Raw genomic sequence first — 13,262 nt, forward strand, 5'->3', positions numbered from 1 at the left:
TACTAATTCCTTAGACAACAAAATACAATGTTATTAGCGAAGCATCTCTATAATGAAGTTCTAAAAAAGTAATTATGTCCTTAAATACAGTGTGTTTTTTTTATGAGAACATTTTTGAAAGCAATTTTACCCCACTTATAGTTATCAGAATTTAATGATTAATGGCTTATTTTCTTCGTTTTTTAAAGCAATTAATAGAACAACAAAAAAATATTTCAGTTTTTATTTAAAAAGTACAGTAAAATCTAAAATTCAAAACTTAGGTGTCAACATCTAAAAATGGTTTTAGCGCATTTTTCTTATGCTCAAATAATCAACCTTTTGCAAGAATGGCTGCTAAACACTTCAAAGTTGAGATATAGAGCTAAAAATGTATACAGATACTATTAGGGACATGTACTAGAACATATCAAATTTTGAAGGTCATATCTCAACCAGGGAGGGAGTACTGCCCCCCCAAAGTCGATATGTTGACACCTAAGTCTTGAAATTTAGATTTTACTGTACTTTTTAAATAAAAACTGAAATATTTTTTTGTTGTTCTATTAATTGCCTTAAAAAACAAAGAAAATAAGCCATTAATCATTAAATTCTGATAACTATAAGTGGGGTAAAACTGCTTTCAAAAAAGTTCTCATAAAAAAAACACACTGTATTATACTGCATTTAAGTATTTTTTCAACAAATTTACTCACAATTTTGTTTCAAATTTTATATATATATTCAGTTCTGACACTCTACAAGTGTTAATGTTCGTTTGTCCTACTGTTTCAGAGCTTTGCTTTTATGGATGTTGTCATCCTTGTTAATTATAGAAAAATAACTCTATAATGCAAAGAACTGTATTTTAAAAACATATTTATACAGAGAACAATTAATAATTCCTAAATTACTAATTGTGGCCAAATCATTATTCTACAATCTTTATATTTATCAATTCCGGGTCGGTAAAGCATGCCTGTGGTAATATCCAAATTTTATAATTTAGGGGCTAAATTGACAAAAATCTTATAGGGAAAATTTTTTTTAACTAAAAAAACTAATTTTAAGATAACACTTGAAATTTTAAAGAAATTTTATCAAAATTTTGCTACAGGCTTGCTTTGTACAGAAATCAAATCAAAATATTTATAATAAATATTCAAATCTATTTTTAAATCTATGATTATCATGAAATTTGAAAAAAAATATTTAATTTTTTTAAAGGAATTAAAAGTAGATTTGAATACTTATCAAAAATATATATAACCTTATAATGCTAAATACTAGAGGGGGGGAAGTTTTGACACATTTGTGGAAACAGTGTGTATAGGCTTTATCTTTGAACTGAGAGGATAGGTTATTAGGGATAAAATCATTCTTATTTGATAGATTTACCCCAACTTTAAGATTTTTTTGATGGGCCTCCAGGTTCAGGAGCTGCAGGCCTCCAGGTGGTGTCTGGACAGGTAAATATAAAAATTAAATTTTTTTTGAAGAGTTAAAGGTCAACATATAAAACAAAATATGCATCTTTTTTCTTCAAGTATGTAAATAACATTGAAAAATATGCATATTTTAAGTTTTATAAGTTGACCTCTAACTCTTAATTTTTATTTTTTATTTTTGCCTGTCCAGAGACCACCTGGAGGCCTGCAGCTCATGAACCTGGAGAACTATCAAAAAAATCTCAAAATTGGGGGAAATTTATCATAAAAGAATGATTTTATCTTTAATAACCTATTCTCTCAGTCCAAAGATAAAGCCTATACACACTGTTTACCCAAATATGTCAAAACTTCCCCCCCCTCTTATATTTAAAAGTTATATGAATAAATAGCGCAGCATTAAATAGATTATCTTTTCATAAATAATGTTCTAAAATTTCAATATCTTTAATTCTTAAGTAGAGTAAATAATGTTTCCTTTTTTGAAATCCTTCAATAAGAAAGTAAGACACATTCAACGTTTTTTTTTTGGCTGTATGTTAGTTGGACAAACATGACAACATTATTGACACCCTAGCTATAGAGTTGCTGCACTTTATATCATATTAAATATCTAAAGTATGGTTTTATAGATTAGATAGTTGAAATTAAAGTTGAATTACTTTATCCAAAAAAATGTAATAAATTCTTTAAATTTGAATGTGGGTAATTTCTATAAAACAATACTATAGATATGTATTTCCATCATGGTTTAGAATTGTTTTAATCAGTGTTGTGGATCCGCATTGATTGTAGGCGGATCCGGATCCGAATCCTCCAAATTTGGTCAGTGCGGATCCAGATCCTTGCAATAAAAATAAAATCAACAAATTTTTAAAAAAAATTTTATTCTTTAATCTCGAATACAATGTGAGAGAGAAGAGTGTGGGAGTGAATCAGCTGATTTTAACAAGGTTACCAGATATTTCAAATTTATAAGTGACTATTTTATATAAATTTAGGTAGATTTTTCCATAAATTTATACCCCAGGATCCGGATCCAGATCCGCATCCTTGGACTAAAAAAAATGCGGATCTTCAACACTTGTTTGAATACAGCTCAGATCAATTAGATTCTAAGCCATGATGGAAAAAGTTTACAAACATACATATGAGACAGTATAGAACATAACTAAAGAAAATAAAAGTAATTAAATATCATGAATACCCACACCTTACCAAAATCCAATCAAGAAATTTAAACAAGAAAAAAATCTAATTTATAGTTAGTAAACTATTTCTTCCTCTAAAGTATATACATTAGATATTCAAAAAGCTACTTTTTATATAATCATAAAAAAAAATTTATTCTGAAGTTTTTCAATTTTCAGTGTGCTAGAAATATTTGATTATGGAATAAATAGGATAATATTCAGTGTTTAATCTTACTTAATCACTCTCATTGATTAGATTAAGGGAGAGTATGTTGAATATTCATGATAATTTATTCAAATTTTTGTGTATTAATCTTGGAAACGTATGCAGACACAGAGCAAAGGACTTTGGAAGATTGTGATCAGTCCTGAAATAGTATTTACTAGTTTAAACTATAAATATAGTGATATAATTCTATTTTATTAGGTAGTTAATTTTTTTGTCAGTAGCGAAGGTTCTCACTAACTTTTTTTAGCAAAGGATCTTGCTAACCGTTGAACCGATTTGGTTCTCCTTCAAAGTAAAGCTTCTTTTAGTTACTGAATTGATTTTAGGCAATTTCATTTTTATTTAAAAACTCTGGGTATGGTTTTAGGTTATATTTAAGCACTTCCCTTTGAATATATAGCCACTAGGTGCTAGGGGCACACTGCTAGTTACAGGTAATGAAACAGAATAGTAGCAAATAGAGACAAACAGAATATTTAGAAAGATACAGATGGTGCATTATTTGCCAAATGTACCACTTTTCTGCACTACCTCTCCGATTTTGTTAATACTCTATATTTTGGTCCGTTGGGTCATTCAAGGATGCTGGATGGCAAAAAAAAAGTTTCAGAGTCCCTGGATGTCTAGATATCTAGCTATCTATGAAGGTAGGTAACAAAAATGTAAAAAACACCCATTTTTTCACAATTTTAAAAATTAATTTTTTCATCAATCTTACATCCAATCTATACATTTTATACACCAAAATGATCGTTTATTCATGTAAAAAGCGCACATAATGCTATTTTGGCCAAAACTCTAATTTTACAGGGTGTCCAACAAAAAGTGTATTTTGGATATCTAGCGTAATACCCAAAATACCTGTCCGAAAAAAATCATTTTTTTTTGGCTTAAATCCTGTGTTTTATCTGTGTGCATATGTGGTATATAATGGTTCGGACCACCCGGGACTATAAGGTTGTCAAATTTCACTTTGGGACACCCTGTAAATGTGATTTTTGCGTCTGTAGAGCTAAAACTTGGTCCAAATTGGTTATTTTTTCAAATTACTCTAACATGTGTCTTAGTATGTTTGGCCATAGTGTTTTCTGACCAGATCAATAATTTCATATTTTTTGGACACCCTGTATTTTCAAAAAAAGAGAAAACAAACTTTTGTTTTTTTTTAAATTTTATTTCTATTTTTAAGTTACTTAAAACTGTCATATAGATACAGATTTTGACTAATAACAATAATATTTGCCTATTTTACAATTTTTTACACTTTTGGGACACCCTGTGCATGTTTTTGAAAAATGATGGTTTTTGCCCATTTTTGGGGGGAAGGAGTCGTTTTAGGGCCATAGACTATTTCATCATTTTTGTAGAACTTTTCAAGACACATCATTTGTTATTTATGCAAAAACCGCAAAAACCGAACCGTTTTGCCGTTATTCACTGCCAAAGGCAGAATTTTTTACGTTTTTTGCCGTTCCCGAGGTTCTAATGGGCATTTGTGGTAAGAAGACGTTGATTTATCAAGATAACTGTAAAATACTTTTATTTAGGCATTTTAATTTACTAAATTTCATGTGAAGTAAATTTTTTTGTATATCCAACCGATTTTTGTCAAAAGAAATTTCAAATGCACATGTTTTATATTTCTTTTATCACTTATGTTATAGCAATTATTTATGTTATATTCACTTAATTTTCTTGTTTTAACAATTGAAATCCATCTCGACGAAAAACGGTTAGCTGCACAAAAAATTTTACTTAATATGAAATTTAGTAAATTAAATTACCTAAATAAAAGTATTTAAGAGGGATCTTGATAAATCAACGTTTTCTTACCACAAATGCCCATTACAACCTCCGGAACGGCAAAAACGTAAAAAAATTCCGCCTTTGGCGGTGAATAACGGCAAAACGGTTCGGTTTTTGCGGTTTTTGCATAAATAACAAATGATGTGTCTTGAAAAGTTCTACAAAAATGATGAAATAGTCTATGGCCCTAAAACGACTCCTTCCCCCCAAAAATGGGCAAAAACCATCATTTTTCAAAAACATGCACAGGGTGTCCCAAAAATGTAAAAAATTGTAAAATAGGCAAATATTATTGTTATTAGTCAAAATCTGTATCTATATGACAGTTTTAAGTAACTTAAAAATAGAAATAAAATTTAAAAAAAAACAAAAATTTGTTTTCTCTTTTTTTGAAAATACAGGGTGTCCAAAAAATATGAAATTATTGATCTGGTCAGAAAACACTATGGCCAAACATACTAAGACACATATTAGAGTAATTTGAAAAAATAGCCAATTTGGACCAAGTTTTAGCTCTACAGACGCAAAAATCACATTTACAGGGTGTCCCAAAGTGAAATTCGACAACCTTATAGTCCCGGGTGGTCCGAACCGTTATATACCACATATGCACACAGATAAAACACAGGATTTAAGCCAAAAAAAATGATTTTTTTCGGACAGGTATTTTGGGTATTACGCTAGATATCCAAAATACACTTTTTGTTGGACACCCTGTAAAAATAGAGTTTTGGCCAAAATAGCATTATGTGCGCTTTTTACATGAATAAACGATCATTTTGGTGTATAAAATGTATAGATTGGATGTAAGATTGATGAAAAAATTAATTTTTAAAATTGTGAAAAAATGGGTGTTTTTTACATTTTTGCTACCTACCTTCATAGATAGCTAGATATCTAGACATCCAGGGACTCTGAAACTTTTTTTTGGCCATCCAGCATCCTTGAATGACCCAACGGACCAAAATATAGAGTATTAACAAAATCAGAGAGGTAGTGCAGAAAAGTGGTACATTTGGCAAATAATGCACCAGATACAAACTAAATATTACTAAAACTAAGTTAAAAAACTGCTGTAAAATTAAACAGTAATTTAATAGTAATCATATAAAAAAGATATGTTTAAAAAAATTATGAACTAATAACAAATAGATAAGTAGAAAGATTAGGATGTGAATAATTAGATAGCTAAGAGAGAAATATTTGATTATTGAATAAAAAAAGTATTTTTCACTATAAACCTGTCTACTATTATAGTATAAATAAGTCAAAAGAGATATATCTGACAGATAGATAGATATAAACTTTTTGATATATGCATAGATAAATATCCTACCTACCTTTATGTTGTAGATAATTATATCTCACTTCCTCTCTTGGCTCCTAAAAAATATTATATTTTTTGAAAATTCATTTGAACTAGAACATATATTGTTTATATGATACTAGAGTTTAAGAATAATGATACTAATTTTTAACCTTCAAAGAGTAATCTATAAACCTTCGTCTCCCTTACTAGATGGACAGACGTACAGCCGTTTGGACAGACAGACATCAAACTACTTTGTATTATTGATAAAAATGTTTATGCTTTTAATAGACTGTTAATTCATATAATACATATTTTGACTGTATATACTGAGCTACATAATAGAATAATATTATTGTATTTTGTTTCTTTTCTTTTTTTGTGATTGTGGTATCCGCCTTGGTTAAAGGGCAGACACCCGAGTTCAAATGACTACGGCAGTGCGAACAGACATGGACACATATATTATAGAGAAGCTATGCTTCTCTAGCAATCACTAAGTAACAAACAGAGTCTATTCAGTTGTTCCTTTATTCAGGGTCTAAGGTTTACTAAAGTTATATACAACAAACAATAAATACACAGATTGGAATAAGTAATCATAGACAGAATCAATATAATACATATACAATAATCAGTTTGGGCAATAATGATCCCCCATCCCTGGAAAGGGTGGGGGGAATTAACAATACAGCTTAACCATAATAAGGCTGTCAAAATCTATCATTAATTTTAGGCATAGGGAGGGGGTCGGCTGACCCCTTCCCCAGGACTCGGGGGAGGGCCCTCGGCCCTTCTCCGAACCCAGGTCAGGGTTGCCATAGACATGGCTCACGGTTGCTGAATACCACAACTCTCCCCTCGGAAGGCTGGGAGGGGGTTTCCCTGCCAGACTTCTGACAATAGTTGAGGCCTTCGGCCCGCTCCTTAGGGGCTAATTTATATATACAAGCGATAATGATTCAATGGAATCCTAGTGGTGATTTTCAGGGCTGATGGGCCCCCAACGTGGGATAGAAGGTAGAGGCTGGCTTTTGTTGGACACGTAGCTCGGCGCCAGCAGGTGTTAGGTTGGCATGGGGCGCAGCCGCTGCGGGACCGGTCAGTAACGGGGCATTCTGGTTGTTGTTGGCAGCGGCTGGGGCACTGGCTACCAGGTTGACCGTCTGGGCGACAGCATGGCCTCCCGAGGGGCCGCGGGGCTTTCCAGAGTGTGGCCCAGGCCTACCGGGGCGGTCATTTCCACTATCGGCTGATTGCATGGATACCATTTCCTCGGCTGCTTCCCGGCCGATAGGAATGGCATCCCAGTCTACTGAAAAGTCCCGGGACTTGGCATGGGTGAGCCTGGCTCTGGCCAAGGCCTTGCGATACAAGGTTGGGTGGTACAGAAATACTTGTGACATCGCGTTCATGGCGGCTCGTACACCTCCTTGTGCGGCTGCCAGGGAAATGATGGTTAAGTCTCCCAGCAGCTTGAGGATCAACAACAGCAGACACAGTATGGCTGCGCCATATTCCCACTCGTGAATAGCCTGTCTGAACCCAGCCCAGACATCCAGGGTTGCTTCTCCTTCCTCCGCCAGTCGGTCAATATCGTAGGACACGATCCCATGGTCTCCGGTGGCTGAACAGCTACCTTGCTGGACGCATGAGCCATACAACAGGCCGGTCAGCATGGCGGCCTTATACGCTGGGAACGCTAGTAGCTGCTGCCAGTCGTTCAGCTCGGCCTGCGAATACAATCCTCCCGAGCTGAAGTCATCCAAGGGCTCGGTCAGCAGCTGCTTGGGTGTATCCAGCAGGGGCGGCCTCTTCTTAGGTGCGGGGGTTAGCTCTATCCATCCTTCCTCAGCGTGTACAGTTAGGGGGTAGGTGGAGGAGCAGGGAATTTTGGTGGCGTGGCCGCTATACACCTTTGTCACGGCATCTACAAATCCTGTGGGCTCCACCGGCACCTTGTCCCAACATTCATTGCTCTCCCTGACCACGTACTTATTACGTTGGCAGGTAAGCTGGAGCAATACATCTCCCCTCAACACAGAGAACGTGCTCCCCTGGACGCGCACCGGATGGGCCGGGTCTAGCTGCTGGAGCTTCCAGCAATTGGCCGCTACTTCTTCTGCTGCGGCGCTTCTCATTCGAGTTTCCAGGGTAAATCCGATGTAACCTGCATGTATCTGGGCCTGCAGGGGGACATCCACGTCCCTGGCTGATACTCTGGGCAGCGCTGCCGCGGCCGGGTCGGCTGCCACGAACAATGCTGGGTGGTTGGTGGCATGGGCCTCAAAGTCGCAGTTCACTATTGAGGTGGGGGTAGTCATGTTGATGAAGAATTGGGCTTGATGGTCAACCAGGAACGCGTCCATCACCAGGCTGGGCTGGAGGCTGCGGATCAGCCTCAAGGGGCAATCTCTCCCCAGGTGGTCCCACACGTAGGTGGCCTCTCCAGTGATACAGGACAGCTCGGAATGGGGACACTCTAGGGTCAGGTGGTCAGACTGGGACTCCACCCGTCCATTCTCGACTACGTAGGTCTCCTCCTTGACCAGCAGCCATCGCTCCTGGAGCACTAATTCATTGCGGTACAGCTGGCCTTCGAAATGGACGTCCTCCCCTTCACAACCCACCCCCTCGGGGCTGTTGACCAAGGCGCCCACCATATCGAGGGTAAAGAACAGGGGGTGGTTCAGCTGAAATGTCAATGGCTGGGTCTTGCCTGGCAGAGTGTAGACTCGGTTCCTGGCCAGGTCTCGGCACGTTTCTGGGTCAATCTTGGTTGGCCGCATGAGGGTGGGGACCGAGGTCACCTTGAGGTGGCCCCAGACTCCACACCTAAATGTCCACTGGGACACTGCGAGTTGACAGCTATATCCCGTGGTCTCCCGAATCTTGACTTGCTGCAGGACATGTATCTCATGGCCAAAGGGCACTTCCTGGTGTAGCGGCTCCTTGCTACACATCTGCTCCTTGTTGTAGGCGGTGACATGGGTGGGGTTGGCGCAGTCCCACCCTACCAAGACATAGCTAGTTGTAGGCCACACAGCTGCGAGCAGTAGGCCCCACAGGACCATCCACCAGTGTGAGAATCTACCAGACAGCCATCGACCTCGCGCACACATCTGGGGATCCTCGGCTCGGGCCACAACTGCTTCTTGGGGCTGGAAACTGCTGAGCTGCTCCTGGCTAGATATAAATTTCCATTGAGCGTTATCTTTGGACGCCCGGGGCGTCCCGATACCCTCCCCAATGACAGACTGACAGGCGACTGGCGCCTGCCTGGGTGTCGGCTCCCCTAGCCCCAAGGGGTCCCTTCCCTTGTCCATGGCATGCCCAGTGGCATGGGGCTGGAGTGCGTGTGGCACAGGCTCGCCCTGTATTACATCCCTCCCCTGCCCTAGGAACTCAGGTGCATGTGGCACAGGCAAGTCCTGATAACCCCAAATCTCAATCTCCCCAGCCTCTGGTGCGGGAGGCACAGGCAAGGCTGGAGGGTTACAATACTTTGGATACAATACATTTGTCAATTTTAACTTATCCTGGCTCAGTTGAGGCGCCAATCTCCATTGGCTCCGACTCATCATATTGGGGCAACTGGGCGCTGGCCGATCCCGTGAGCCCGTCGGTGGCGTCCACTAGGCACACACCCTCCTTCAGCTGCTTGGTGATCATGGTCACGGTAAACATGGCTCGCCTCGTGTACTCAGGTACCGAGGCGATCTCATGACCCATCATAACGCGTTTCACATTAGCGTTACGAATGCTGCGATTTAATTCGTCTATCAATAACTCAAGGTCCTCGTGGCTATAGGCCTCCCTATACAGCGCACACTTTGTGGATATGTAGGCTTGTATAGGTTCTGTCGAGTGCTGCCTGTAGTCTCTGAAGGCTTGCTTCAGGGTCTGAGACTCATAGCTGGACGAAATAACATTTCACACTTGGCCTTGACTTGTTCGTACGTCAAGGCTTGGCCTGCCTCGCCAAACAGATGAGAGGCCATCTCCGCCGCTTGCCCCGCCAGGGATAGTAAGAGGGCGTTGCGGCGATTCAGTGTGTCATGGGGGGGCACACGGTAAGCCGCCCATGACATTTCTAATCTCCGGATGTGGGAATTCCAGGATTGCTTGGGCGGTCCTTGGTACTCCGGCAGGTTACTCAGCATCAGCTTGCGGTACTCGGCTGGAGCCGGCTGGGGATCGTCCTGGAGCCATCCTTGGAGCTGGTCGCCTCCTTGCGCTTGTGGCTGCTCCATCGGGTCAAAGGTTCAGCGGCGGGACACTAAGTTTTAAGTCAATACTATAAGTGGTTTACACTTATGGCTTTCTAGCCTAGCAGCCAACACTGTTTATCACTAGGTTGGTAGTTTAAACTACAAAGATCTAAAATAGGTGTACACTAGAGTACTTGTCACTAGCTTCTGAGTTGTAGAGTAGGCTGGTAGGTGTAGATAGTTGTTGAGGGTCTGAACTGCTGTCAGGAACTGATTTGGTTTTCCTTATCACACTATAGATAGGAGGGAGGAGCTTGCAAGTCCTTTTTTTCTAAAAATATCTCTGTTGTATGCTATGGAGTAGCTCCGCTCCTGTGTGTGTGTGTGTGTGTGCGTGGAATCTCCTTTCCTTGCAACGCGCCTACGCGCCGTCAGATTTGCGCACACAGGTAAAACGCGCACCTATCCCTCAATCTGCTCTCTCATTGGTCCACTTTATCTCATTCGTCCGTTGAATTTTTGTTGCGTCCCAAGCTCTGCTGCGTGACCCGTAAATGGCGCTCTGTTCTCCCAGTCGCTATCTCCGCACCGTGGACGGACTTATTCAAGCGTGGGTAGAAGGGGGAGCGCGTGAGGGGACGGGGTAAAACCGTCCGTTCCCCCCTATGGGGAGGGGGGTGCTGCAGGTTTGAAGTAACTGGGTGGTGAGGTAATTGTGCCTTTTCCTTAATCCTGAGCTTATTGTTATGTCACCTCAATTGTATTTGCTTCAATTTATGGTGGGCCCCTCCCCTTCCGTTGGGGTAAGGGGGTGTATTTGTCGTGCTGAAGGCTTGGGGTCAGATTGTTTATCAATGCATTGTTATATTACATCTAGGTTCTATTTTTGGCTTTATCACAATACACAACAAATTTGTTTACCAAGCCTTGCCCATAAATCTATTGTTCAGCTTTCACACTAGGGTGGTAATCCCTAAATCTGATATAATATCTGTTTTTCTAGATGGGTGGCTGCGCTGTAGCCTCTCAGTATACTTGGAGTTAACGTAGTTTTTCTTCTGCTTGGTACACTACACTCGTATTTTCAATCACAGCTTGTAGCTATTTGGCTTGTTTCAGCCCGTCGGCGGCAGGGAATGTCCCGTCCTGCAGCACCGTGTATCCGAATCTGGCTGGTGGCGGCAGGGAATGTCCCTTCCTACAGCGCCGCTGCTTTGGATCCTGCTATCTCTTGCAGTAAATGTTGGCCTATTTTCGGCCGTTTGCACTTATTTGGCCTGTTTCAGCCCGTCCGCAGGCCTGTTTCAGCCCTTGAGCGCTCAATCCTCCGTTAGATGTCGGCGCTTCTCGCGGTTCTCCGTCAAGTTTCGCTGCTCTCCGCAGTCTCTCGTCCGATTTCGCTACTCTCCGCAGCTCGGGTTCCGCCACACTTAGTGGTCTTTCGCTAGGTTTCGCTTCCACAACTGCCGGATACAGAGTTAGACCTTGCTATCCAGGGTGGGTAATTCAGGTTGCTTGTGTCAGTTTTGCCAGTTTCACTGCTGGGAGTACCTTAGCCTCAGCTGCGCGTCTGCTCTACACTTGTGGTTTGCCGTAATCTCACACAGCTGTCACCTAAAGTTGTGGTATCCGCCTTGGTTAAAGGGCAGACACCCGAGTTCAAATGACTACGGCAGTGCGAACAGACGTGGACACATATATTATAGAGAAGCTATGCTTCTCTAGCAATCACTAAGTAACAAACAGAGTCTATTCAGTTGTTCCTTTATTCAGGGTCTAAGGTTTACTAAAGTTATATACAACAAACAATAAATACACAGATTGGAATAAGTAATCATAGACAGAATCAATATAATACATATACAATAATCAGTTTGGGCAATAATGATCCCCCATCCCTGGAAAGGGTGGGGGGAATTAACAATACAGCTTAACCATCATAAGGCTGTCAAAATCTATCATTAATTTTAGGCATAGGGAGGGGGTCGGCTGACCCCTTCCCCAGGACTCGGGGGAGGGCCCTCGGCCCTTCTCCGAACCCAGGTCAGGGTTGCCATAGACATGGCTCACGGTTGCCGAATACCACATGATCATTTACTTACAGATCAAAATGTTTTTTTTTTTATTCTATGAAATTTTACGATTTAGATAGGCAGACACATAATACTATATAAGAATAATCAAATTATATTCATATATATTAATTAAGCTTACCAAGTCCCCTAAGTATTTCTGCTATTTTAGCTTTTCTGGTTTTCACTTCTTCAGACTGCCATGAAATTTGTTTAAGGGCAAAATCTAGAGCTGTTTTACCTAGAAATTTGATAATTTATTAGATATGTAAATGATATGACTGTAGATCAAATCTTGCATTACAAATGGGGCATTAAAGAATAAAAGTTAAGAAGATGAATATTGAATCTAAATAGTTTAAAGTCTATTTACGGCTCTCCTTTACAGGGAGCTTCTTTTCATAAAGTATAAAGAAAATACATCTCTCAGAGGTGTGCACTAGGGTTTGAAGGGGGATAATAATTAAGAATTTATTTTAGAGATTCCTAATATAAAAATTACATAAAATAAACATAAAAATGTTCTTCTAGTTCAAAAATAGGAAAATAAAGATTGTTAAATAAAAGGGTAGTGGAAAAAAATATTGACTTACTGACTTATATCATACAGGGGACATGCACATTTTTTAGGATCTGAGATATTAAGATGTCCCTACCCCCAAACCAATTAAAGGGCAGAATGCGGTCTAACCACTATTAGCCTTGGCGTTGATGTCAGCTCCATGTTCTAATAAGACCTGCACAACATCAGTACGTCCTTTTGTTGCTGCCTTCATAAGACTGGATTTTTCTAAATATAAATATATTAGATTTATTATATATTGTGTAGTTTAGAGTAGAATTATAGATACACAGAGAAATAAATATAGAAAAGTATAATTTTGTAATACATGTATAATAAGATAGATAGATAGATAGATAGATGTGATGTAAATATAGTATTATAATAATATTATGTAACTAACCCCTTTTATCCTTGGCATTGACAGAAACTCGATGTTGTACTAAGACCTGC

At 39.6% G+C, this 13,262-nt stretch overlaps 1 long non-coding RNA gene across 1 annotated transcript; it reads right to left on the reverse strand.

The window, feature by feature from the left end:
* Nucleotides 1–1,653: 1,653 nt before the first annotated feature.
* LOC145307477 (uncharacterized) lies at nucleotides 1,654–12,489 on the reverse strand. Its single transcript, XR_013875490.1, has 3 exons — nucleotides 12,390–12,489; nucleotides 5,996–6,038; nucleotides 1,654–2,988 (listed from the first exon to the last, which is right to left on the reverse strand). It is a non-coding gene; the product is annotated as an uncharacterized LOC145307477 (long non-coding RNA).
* Nucleotides 12,490–13,262: the final 773 nt, after the last annotated feature.

Source organism: Acartia tonsa, chromosome 15 (genome assembly GCF_053477335.1).
Source record: "Acartia tonsa isolate MP-2025a chromosome 15, ASM5347733v1, whole genome shotgun sequence".
Classification (NCBI taxonomy): domain Eukaryota; kingdom Metazoa; phylum Arthropoda; class Copepoda; order Calanoida; family Acartiidae; genus Acartia; species Acartia tonsa.